The following is a 12,912-nucleotide window of genomic DNA, read 5'->3' on the forward strand; positions in this document are numbered from 1 at the left end:
TACCCCTTAAACGTCCTCTCCCACACCAAGCTTTCTTTACCGAAAACGTTGGAAAACTTCTTTAAATTAACTGAATTCGTTGACAATAGCTTACGCCATGTTGTGACGTCACAGCGTAGAAAGGCAAAACAAGAGGCCTTACGCCGGCGTACAATGGTTATTTCCTTAAACTACAAGTGTCGAAATTATCACACTGGTTTTGAATACAATTTTAATACTCCTGACTTAAATGCAGCTTTTATCTCTCAGTACCAATTCAGGTCTGTTAATTTCAAGATGTATGACCATCGCACCAGCCCATTGCTAATTGCTCATTTAAATCATTAAATTTTAGTGAGTCAGAATAGGTATGTATATTTCCTTAGAGCTGCAAGATTTCTTTTCGTATTTTGCACAAAATCCTGCCTACTTTTCACTCCTTACAACGTTGCATAGCCCTGTCCTTAAGTCCCGATATGGAACCTCAACTGCGTTATTTTACGCACCATGACCCTCGGTTGTTTGGAAGCTGAACCGAGATGAACCAAGGCCGTCTCGAAAGAAGGCCAGGTCAGTGTGTGTGTGGGGGGGGGGGTAAGAAAGGTCCCACGCGTCCCAAGCAGGGCTGCCGAAACGTGGAATTTACGTCATCGATACGACTAATCTGCTCCACATCTTGATCAAGTGTGGAATGTGGAATCCGAGTATTAATAAATTCCACACTTTGTAAAGAGATGATGTATGTCAATTAAAATGTAATAAAAAGTAATAGATAATTAATATGAATGTTTTATTATTTATTTTCCCCATGATATCTTTATAAAAATTACAATAATTATAAAGTCTATGAAAGTGTGGATGCTATGGGACTAGGAGGCTCAGTGGAGTTCAGCGCTTGATGTTGCCGACTCACTGAAAGACTGATTCTTGAATCAGTGTTGTGGAGTTGCCTAGTGTGGAGAATCCGGCAGCCCTGGTGCCAAGTAGTGCTATCACACTTCTACTATAGACTGTAAGTAAAGGGGTCACACACTATTTCTTTACATATTTTTGCTGTTACTCCAGAAAATTTTACTGTTTTGGAACCCAGATTAGAGCCTATTATTTGGTGTGTACCAAACTGCAAAGGGAGTTACCGAAATGGACCGAAAGTATGGGTTTTCCTTTCCAAATATCGATGAAGAAACAAACGAAGTGATTGCACGTTATCAGGAGAGCCGAATATGTTCCTAACTAAAATAGTAGGGGAAGTACTATATCTATTGTTGTAATAATTATAATTGCATTACATTGTTCATGTGGTATTGGTCACAGAATATCAGCCTCTTGTATATGGATTTAATTTAAAGATTGCCTAACTACTTGAGACGGCCTTGGATGAACCCACACGACCTAAGTGGCACCCCATTCTCGCACGAGCCGTAGTCGTAACTGGTTGACTGACCTGGTCAGCAATCTATGCACCTCTGACTCACCCCCAACTCCACTTCCACCAAACAGGAAAAGCGTGCTTAGGACCTGTCGGCTGGAGATAGGTTAGTCGAGCCTGGGAAACCGTATCTACCGAAAGCGAGGATTCAAGGGGTGGGCCAGTCAAGGGTGCAACTATTCAGCCAACAGTAATTTACCAGCAATCAGCTGTAACAGCCATTAAGGACAAGGGCTGTCATTCAAGTAAGGAATGCAGGTACTAAGTGGCCACTTAAAATTTCCCCATTTCTAGATTAGGTCAGATTTTCATTTTAATAGCCCAGCATGGGGTTAGATTCCCTTAATTATGTCGAAAAGTTTTGTACTAATAGTTTACTCTTATTTGCAGTTACAAGATGTTATTGTAGTTTCACTGCAGTTATTTTTATCAATGGCATTCTTTTATTACTCTTTGAAAGCTTTTAGGTATACAATTTTTAGCGTATATTAAAATTAAAATTTAAATTGGTATAAAAATTGTTCCAAGTATCACCGGTGGGTCTAGCACTTTCAAGTCAGACAAATGATTTACTAAGTAAACATTGAAATCTAGAAAAAAATGCATTGCTTTGAATTATTAAATTATTCACTATATGGTTTACAGATAAGAATTGCGCTGAATTATTGACTTTAGCTGCAATAGATTTAACCTTCAAGCTTGCAACGTTGGAAATCTTGAAGAGAGAAAGCGCTATGACATTTTGTTCTTGGGATGTATTATTATTATTATTATTATTATTATTTGCTAAGCTACAACCCTAGTTGGAAAAACAGAATGCTATAAGCCCAGGGGCCCCAACAGGGAAAATAGCTCAGTGAGGAAAGGAAACAAAGATAAATAAAATAATTTAAGAAGAGCAACAATTAAAATAAATATTTCCTATATAAACTATAAAAACTTTAACAAACCAAGAGGGAGAGAAACAAGAAAGAAGTGTGCCCAAGTGTACCCTCAAGCAAGAGAACTCTAACACAAAAGACAGTGGAAGACCATGGTACAGAGGCTATGGCACTACCCAATATTAGACAACAATGGTTTGATTTTGGAGTGTCCTTCTCCTAGAGTAGCTGGTTACCATAGCTAAAGAGTCTCTTCTACCCTTACTGAAAGAAAGTTGCCACTGAACAATTACAGTGATGCAAGAAGAATTGATTGGTAATCTCAGTGTTGTCAGGTGTATGAGGACAGAGGAGAATGTGTAAAGAATAGGCCAGAATATTCGGTGTGCGTGCAGGCAAAGGAAAAATGAACCGTAACCAGAGAGAAGGATCCAATGTAGTACTGTCTGGCCAGTCAAAAGACTTCATAACTCTCTAGCGGTAGTATCTCAACGGGTGGCTAGTGCCCTGGCCAACCTACTACCTATGAAACAAATATAATATTTATATGTATTTGCAATAGAGTTGCTTTTAAATAAAAGTTTTCCTGGTTTCGTTTTCATCATAACAGTATCAAATGGACGGGGAACAATCGTATTGTGACCATAACGTGCTTTAAGGCTTTAGTCTGAAAATATATTAGTTATTGTTGTATTAGTATTGAAAGAAAATGGTATATGAAGACTAAGAAAACATTATTCCATGGGTAACTCCCGAGTGTTGTTTACACGAAGTATCAAGAATTAAATTTAATATAATCTCTTAAGACTTGCACCAACTTTACGCAAATTTATAGGAATAAATTACATAGTAAATATATAAGTTTGTAATATACGACTCCATGAACAATATTCTCAATAGGAAATTAAGACATACCATTACTGTTTAATTCTTTGCTATAAAGTTTCAAGAACGTATTTGTATTGAATTGAACAATAGACTCAGTACTACGCTGATAAAAAGAGGCGGCTCGATACTGTAATCTTCTTTTATGATACTGCCACAGTCTTATTAGCTACTAAGCAAGATGTTGAGAGTTTATTTAAAAAACATCTTATTGGTATAGATAATGAAGCGTTTTTTTACCTGTATTTTCAGATAGTTCCGATTGAAAAAGGGATGCCTTAAAAGATAAAGGTCACTAAAAATGTGTTGCACATTTCAGCTGCGGATATCCCATTTCTTATCTATCAACTATGTTCTTTTATGAAACCCAGAGTTGCAACTAATTGACAGATTTCTGCTCATTTATCTCTAATGTGTATTCTAGTGATTAACGTGTGCATCCTCAATATTTAGTTGATTTTATTTCCTTGAATTATGGATAAAGCTATAAAGAAAATAGATTATGACCCTTATTTTGAAGGGTCCAGAGAAGGACTTTGTGGATTATTTTCATATACTTACCTATCCTGTCGTCTTGCATAACAATGTTGTGGGAAGTGAACTCCGAGAGGACATTCCCGTAATAGACTTTTAGATCCTAAACACCCCTACATCAATAAATAAATTACATTGAAATGGTTCGTCAATTGTAACACATTTTCAAATTCATAGATTGATTAATATTGGAATTGTCAGTACCAATACCACCCCATTGTTCAGGCAGTAGCTTATATCTAGCACTTAGTGCGATGAACAATAGTTAGAGTATCTCAACGAGTGAAGGGTAGTTGTACTGTATGAGTTGATGTGTTTTAAACTTAACCTTTGTGCCTCACCTTAGGACGAATAACGTTCACTTCATTAGCAAAAATATTATAATAGACATTATGCATGTTTACAAATAACCATCGTGGATTTAGAGTATATTTTAACTATCATCTGAAGGAAATTGTTTGAGAGATAGGAATATTTTGATCCTCTCTGAGGCATGAACCCTAATGAGTAATACAATTAAAGGAGTTTAATATAAATATAAAGAACTTTACCTGATAATTCAATTCAAACTATACTATTTTGTAAAATGGATAAAAATCAGGAAAAGAAGTTTAGTTAAAATCAATTATTAATAAACTATCCTGAGCATTTATTCACAAAACCAACAATTTTTGTAAGGCTAACTTAAAAGGCACAGAGCTAAATAAAATATGTAGCTTAAGCAAAGGATTGATAAAAAAATACAAGGAGTCAAATAAAATTAAACATCACGCAAGCTGTGTAAGGGCAACTTAACAAGGCGTGCAGGTACTAATATAGAACTACACAGGAAAATTTTACTAATAAAAAATTGGGGTATATATTGCAAAACTTCCGTTTTCTTCGAGAATAACCTTTATTCCCATTGCAAATAAATAGTTAAGATACAGCCTAATGTATCTTACAGTAATGGGGGCCACTCAGTGGGAACCTGGGGTTTTGGGTGGGGAAAATTTACTGGTAAACCAATAAAAAATGGTAAAACTAACACTTTCTTCTCTATACATTCTTCTCTGGGACGCATGATAAAACCACGAAAAATTCCACAAGAAATGGGATCCTCTTTCACTTTTATTTACTATTTGCAAGTCTGATGTTTCTGCTCCCATTTATGCATTTGTGCAGTTTCTTACGTGATTAATGCTGGGATAACACTTAGGCGATACGGCCATGGCAATACGGTGAGGTGTTGATTTTAGCAAAATTTTGAGCATATCGCCAAATATCCCCATTCATCCCGGGTGTGTTTTGCCACAAATCCCACGGACCGAGATGAGCGTCATCATGTGTGCGATACAACCCTGGTTGCCACACGCTATCGCAACACTGGCCTAGTGTGCGATGATGGTCAGGCACCTGCGATACAATGCATGTAAGGAGATATCACATCGCATTATAAGTGTTCTGTTTCACTGTTATTGCTAACCTCATCGCTTCTAAAAAACTCTATATGCGATTTATCTCCCAATGGTAGATGTGGCAACATGCATCACTGCACATGTGTCCAATGCTAGTATGTATGTAAAGTGAGAGAGAGAATAGTCGAAATAAAATACAAAGCCTGAACATCGTAACAAATGAAATATTTGAGTGGAAATAAGCTTTTGTTTTTACAATATAGAATGCTTTAGTAGAATGGCGAAAAACTTTTTATGTACGGGAGTCCCGTCGATCATGCATGCCACGATCTGGGTCTCATCTATATCGCGTACACAAAAATCACTACCACAAAGTGCCCGACCAATTGAGATGTCACAACTTGCTCACTGCGAAGTATACCGCAGTTTCCTGCTTATTGAAAAATATTTCCTAAAATATCGCCTGAAAGTGCCCGTGATATTCAAATTTTCAGGATTTTTCCATATCTCCTCTGGTTTTCTGGGCGTATTGCCCTCGTGTGATCCCAGCTTAAGAGTTTATACTTCCTGTGCAAGAGCCTTCCTACTTGTGCGGTTAAGAGTTTTACACTTCCTGCACACAAACCCCACTCCTTGTTGCTCCATTACAAGTTTTTACTTCCTGCACACCTATGTCATTCCCCTACCATATGACGAAGTTTACTATATTTAGGCATGTATGCTGGAGCGTGACTTAGGCAGTTCTGCGACTCACCCCATTTTCTTAGCACAAGTTTCCAATCCCTTTGTAGTTGTGTTACGTGTCGAGGGTAAGTTATGTAGCCAACATACCAGTGTGTAATGGCTGCTCGTTTTGCTATTTCGATGCTATAGCCAAGTTTCACAGTGATTATCATGATACTCCTGGTATAGTCAATCTTTTAAAAGCTTTGTGTTATCCCTCAACACAAAGTGTCCCAAATACGATTTTGACTTGGTTTTTATGGAAGACCAGCATATTTTTTACTGGAAAGCTTCTGTAAAGATTGCCAAGACAAAAAGGAGACATAGGTTTGGGTATAGTATTAGTGCTTTTAAAGGAACATTACTAGATACGGCCCGTTCCGAACCATGAAAACTGATTCTTTTTGTAAACCACTGGCAGAGCAAACATTAGAACTATGAAACAAGTCATCGAAAGCCTCCAAATTTTTCCCAATACAAGTGTTCTGAGGTAACTTTGTTATAATCATGAAGCTGTTGGTGGTGATGGATTAATGGTGAAGATAGATGAATCTCACTTAGGCAAGGCCAAGTACGACCATGGCAAGAGTTTGAGTTTGATATGAGTGGTTGGGTGGATTGAACAAGAGTCAAAGATATTTTTTTTCAAATCCCATACTTGAACCTTTACCTTAGAAAAGGGATGCTGCTACCCTTATATTCTTGATACAAAAAAATATAAATGTAGAAAGTATCATTATGAGTTACATGTGGGGTGTGTATAGCTCGTTCCAAGAGCTAGGCTAAGAGCACAGGACCATTAACCAATCGGAACACTAAATAGACCCATCAGACCCAGGTACCCATGGTCAAAATATTGAATGCCTGTGGGGAGAAGAAACCCATAAGACCCAGGCACCCATGCCTTTGAAGGGAAGAGACCCATCTGACCCAGGCACTCATGCTCAGAATATTGAACGCCTGTGGAGGGAAGCGACCCATCAGACCTAGGCACCCATGATCAGAATATTAGGCGCCTGTGGGGGAAAGCGACCCATCAGGCCAAGGCACCAATGCTCAGAATACTAAACGCCTGCAGAGGGAAGAGCCCCATCAGTCCCAGGCACCAATGCTCAGAATATTGAACGCCTGTGGAGCGAAGTGACCCATCAGACCCAGGCACCCATGCTCAGAATATTGAATGCATGTGGAGGGAAGTGACCCATCGGACCTAGGCACCCATGCTCAGAATGTTGAGCGCCTGTGGAGGCAAGCGACCCATCAGACCCAGGCACCCATGCTCTGAATATTGAACGCCTGCGGAGGGAAGCGACCCATAAGACCCAGGCACCTATGCTCAAAATATTAAACGCCTGCAGAGGGAAGCGACCCATCAGACCCAGGCACCCATGCTTAGAATATTGAACGCCTGCGGAGGGAAGCGATCCATCAGACCCGGGCACCCATGCTCAAAATATTGAACGCCTGCGGAGGGAGGCGACCCATCAGACCCAGGCACCCATGATCAGAATATTGAACGCCTGCGGAGGGAAGCGACCCATCAGACCCAGGCACCCATGCTCAAAATATTGAATGCCTGCGGAGGGAAGGGACCCATCAGACCCAGGCACCCATGCTTAGAATATCGAATGCCTGTGGAGTAAACAACCCATCAGACCTAGGCACCCATGCTCAGATTATTGAACGCCTGCGGAAGGAAGCGACCCATCAGACCCATGCACCCATGCTCAGAATATTGAACCCCTGCGGAGGGAAGCGACCCATCAGACCTATGCACCCATGATCAGAATATTGAACGCCTGCGGAGGGAACGACCCATCAGACCCAGGCACCCATGCTCAGAATATTGAACGCATGCAGAGGGAAGCGACCCATCAGACTCAGGTACCCATGCTCAGAATATTGAACGCCTGCGGAGGGAAGCGACCCATCAGACCTCTGCACCCATGCTCAGAATATTGAATACCTGCGGAGGAAAGCGACCCATCAGACCTAGGCACCTATGCTCAAAGTATTGAATACCTGCTGAGGGAAGTGACCCATCAGACCTAGGCACCCATGCTCAGAATATTGAACGCCTGCGGAGGGAAGCGACCCATCAGACCTCTGCACCCATGCTCAGAATATTGAATACCTGCGGAGGAAAGCGACCCATCAGACCCAGGCACCCATGCTCAGAATATTGAACACCTGCGGAGGGAAGTGACCCATCAGACCTAGACACCCATGCTCAGAATATTGAACGCCTGCGGAGGGAAGCAACCCATCAGACCTAGGCACCTATGATCAGGATATTGAACGCCTGCAGAGGGAAGCGACCCATCAGACCCAGGCGCCCGTGCTCAGAATATTGAACGCCTGCGGAGGGAAGCGACCCATCAGACCTAGGCACCCATGCTCAGAATATTGAACGCCTGCGGAGGGAAGCGATCCATCAGACCTAGGCACCCATGCTCATAATATTGAACGCCTGCAGAAGGAACCGACCCACCAGACCCAGACACCCATGTTCAGAATAATGAACGCCTGCGGAGGGAAACGACCCATCAGACCTAGAAACCCATCCTCAGAATATTGAATGCCTGTAGAGAGAAGCAACCCATCAGACCCAGCCACCCATGCTCAGAATATTGAACGCCTGCGGAGGGAAGGGACCCATCAGACCCAGGCACCTATTCTCAGAATATTGAATGCCTGCGGAGGGAAGTGACCCATCAGACCCAGGCACCCATGCTCAGAATATTGAATGCCTGTGGAGGGAAGCAACCCATCAGACCCAGGCACCCATGCTCAGAATATTGAATGCCTGCAGAGGGAAGCGACCCATCAGACCTAGGCACCGATGCTCAAAATATTGAACGCCTGCAGAGGGAAGTGACCCATCAGACCCAGGCACCCATGCTCAGAATATTGAACGCCTGCGGAGGGAAGCAACCCGTCAGCCCTAGGCACCCATGCTCAGAATATTGAACCCCTGCGGAGGGAATCGCCCATCAGACCCAGGCACCCATGCTCAGAATACTGAACGCCTGTGGGCGGAGGGAAGGGACCCATCAGACCTAGGCACCCATACTCAAAATATTAAACACCTGCGGTGGGAATCGACCCATCAGACCCAGGCACCCATGCTCAGAATATTGAACGCCTGCGGAGGGAAGCGACCCATCAGACCCAGGCACCCATGATCAGAATATTGAACACCTGCGGAGGGAAGCCACCCATCAGACCTAGGCACCTATGCTCAGAATATTAAACGCCCGCGGTGGGAAGTGACCCATCAGACCTAGGCACCCATGCTCAGAATATTGAACGCCTGCAGAGGGAAGCCACCCATCAGACCTAGGCACCCATGCTCAGAAAATTGAACGCCTGCGGAGGGAAGCGATCCATCAGACCTAGGCACCCACGCTCAGAATATTGAACACCTGCGGACGGAAGCGACCCATCAGACCTAGGCACCCATGCTCAGAATATTGGACGCCTGCGGAGGGAAGCGACCCATCGGACCTAGGCACCCATGCTCAGAATGTTGAGCGCTTGTGGAGGGAAGCGATCCATCAGACCCAGGCACCCATGATCAGAATATTGAACGCCTGCAAAGGGAAGAGACCCACCAGACCCAAGCACCCATGCTCAGAATATTGAACGCCTGCGGAGGGAAGCGATCCATCAGACCCAGGCACCCATGCTCAGAATATTGAACGCCTGCGGAGGGAAGCGACCCATCAGACCCAGGTACCCATGCTCAGAATATTGAACCCCTGCAGAGGGAAGCGACCCATCAGACCCAGGCCCCCATACTCAGAATATTGAACGCCTGCGGAGGGAAGCGACCCATCAGACCCAGGCACCCATGATTAGAATATTGAACACCTGCAGAGGAAAGCGACCCATCAGACCTAGGCACCCATGCTCAGAATATTAAACGCCTGCGGAGGGAAGCGACCCATCAGACCTAGGCACCCATGTTCAGAATATTGAATGCCTGCAGAGGGAAGCGACGCATCAGACCTAGGCACCCATGCTTAGAATATTGAACGCCTGCGGTGGGAAGCGACCCATCAGACCTAGGCACCCATGCTCAGAATACTGAACGCCTGCGGAGGGAAGCGATCCATCAGACCTAGGCACCCATGCTCAGAATATTGAACGCCTGCAGAGGGAAGCGACCCATCAGACCTAGGCACCCATGCTTAGAATATTGAATGCCTGCGGAGGGAAGCGATCCATCAGACCTAGGCACCCATGCTCAGAATATTGAACGTCTGTGGAGAGAAGCGACCCATCAGACCCAGGCACCCTTGCTCAGAATATTGAACGCCTGCGGAGGGAAGCGATCCATCAGACCCAGGCACCCATGCTCAAAATATTGAACGCCTGCGGAGGGAAGCGACCCATCAGACCTAGGCACCCATGCTCAGAATATTGAACGCCTGCAAGAGGGAGGCGACCCATCAGACCCAGGCACCCATGCTCAGAATATTGAATGCCTGCGGAGGGAAGCGACCCATCAGACCTAGGCACCCATGCTCAGAATATTGAATGCCTGCGGAGGGAGGCGACCCATCAGACCTAGGCACCCATGCTCAGAATATTGAATGCCTGCAGAGGGAAGCGACCCATCAGACTTAGGCACCGATGCTGAGAATATTGAATGCCTGCGGAGGGAAGCGACCCATCAGACCCAGGCACCGATGCTGAGAATATTGAATGCCTGCGTAGGGAAGCCACCTATTAGACCTAGGCACCCATGCTCAGAATATTGAATGCTTGCGGAGGGAAGCGACCCATCAGACTCAGGCACCCATGCTCAGATCTTTAAACGGCTGTGGAGGGAAGCGGAGGGGATCGAAAGGTATAATAATAAATTTGTGTAATTCCGTCAATATTCATCACTGCCAGTCGCCTCTACCCTCCACACCACCACCAGATGACAGATCCCCCATTTACTCCCAACCTTACATATCTCAAATATTGTAAGGAATTATTTGTGATTTACTTTATCATAATGTAAAGATTTATTTGTGATATACTTTTGTTTGTGACCTGGGAAGAGGGGTAAGGGGGGTGGGGGTGCTTGGGCCCTGGCTATGGCTGTGACCTGGGAACTACAGGTTAGATTAGGTTCTGTGCCCTCATACAAATCACATTTTATCCTGTTTTTCACACCCAAAGTCCCAGGTTCCCACCAGTGTCTGGGAAGGTTTGTGGCCTAGGTAGGGGGTCCAGGGGACTTGGCCCCAGGCTAGGGCTCTGACCTTGGAACTACAGGTTAGATTAGGTGGGTTTGTTAGGTTTGTGCCCTTATAAGAATCTTGAAATGGTTAAATCACATTTTTTACTGTTTTTGCACACCCAAAGTCCAAGGTTCCCACTAGTGTCTGTCGGGAAAGGGTGTCCATAACGGTAGAATAGCTTATTTGCAGTGGAAATACAGGTCAAATTTGGTGAAAACACATTTGCTGTAGAATTTTTTTTTCCCTTAGAAATGTTATCCAGTGTTTTCCTATAAATTTACCGGAGTGCATGGCTAAATTATGAAAATTTTGTAGTTCTTAAGAAAAAAATCAAGTGGAGATCGTGGGCGACCGGTTAATAGTAATTGTGGATCATAGACACGTGGATCATTATGAAGAGCGTAACTTTGAACAGATGGTCGATTCGTGCAAGAGACTGGGAACGATTAGTAGCCTTTTTTACATGTAGGCTTCATGTGGAAGGTGCTAGTTGCTTGTGCAGCCCAAAAGACTGGACCAATGTCCTAACTAATATTGCACTCTTCTATAATTGAACCAGAGGCTTCAGGTTCATGAGAATTGAGGGCCACCAAGTACACATAGCTGGCTGCATTTAAGTAAGACTAGAACATTGTTGTTCTAGCCCCCTTCTGTTATGATGTACACATGAATTTGCAAAAATTACTAGCAACTATGTGAATACAATATAAGGCCATATACGTTTACATTAAGGTCTTGATATGGTGCAACTAGATAAAGAGGTATCCCTATAAGAGTGTTAATCCATTAGCAGAATATCAATTAAACCCTCTGCAGGAACACTGTCATACTCACACTATTTGAACTAGATTCCTCTGTGTGCCTGCTTCAACAAATCAACAATGCTTGCATTTATAAACAGTTTCTCATAACTAATATTCTTCATGAAAATGCCATTTGGAATCCCAAATGTTCCAATCTTTAAAAAGCATTTCTTCACATTTTTTCTATCACACTTTGCTACAAAGAAAAATTTTCCTTCCATTCTCACAAGAACAACACACTTCCTTGCATAATATTAACCGTATAATTCCTAAGAACTTCGTCACAAGTTTGGATAACTAAAAGAAAGGTACCCATGGCCCGCAGCATATCCATTTCTGTAAAGTTTTATTTCTCGAACATCCCCAATTGGCTAAGGAAACAAACAAGGACTCTTGAAGTGTAGTAAGACGACAAAGGAGTGCTAAGTCAAAAGTAACAACACCCGACACCTGTTGGTAACTTGGGAACTATAATCAACAGTAGACTAGATTGGAATTTCCCTTCTTGTTATTCAATATGGACCTATTTTAGTAGAAATATAAGTATAGCAGCCTGATTTTATAATTTTAATCACCCTCTTTTTTCAGTATTATATAGATTCGGATTCCTTCGTTTCCCCTTTCTTCATATTTCCTGTTTATATTTCAACAACAGAAAATAGATGTTTTTTACATAACTGGAAAATGATAGATTGTTTATATAGCTATCTAAACAGAGTGGAACATTGGCAACGTTCGATGTACCATTTCTCCTTTAAATAGAATATCTATTCTCATATCTATACAAGATTTTGAGAAAAATGCCATTGGCTACAATTTTAATTTCCTTGCCTGCCTGTCCTTCCCTTTTGTGAGCTTCAGATACCCGATAACTTCTTGAAAAAAAAAATGGAATAAAAAGAATATTAATCTGGATTCAGTAATGGGGTACAATGCTTGCTTCTTGGTTGTTTAGTTTTATATTACTCCATAGCAAAGAGTTAGTGTTTTAGTGCCCTCTCTAAGTTACCAAATTTCGCAAGTAAACATCAACATCAACTAATA

The sequence above is a fragment of the Palaemon carinicauda genome, chromosome 21 (assembly GCF_036898095.1).
Source record: "Palaemon carinicauda isolate YSFRI2023 chromosome 21, ASM3689809v2, whole genome shotgun sequence".
Lineage (NCBI taxonomy): Eukaryota > Metazoa > Arthropoda > Malacostraca > Decapoda > Palaemonidae > Palaemon > Palaemon carinicauda.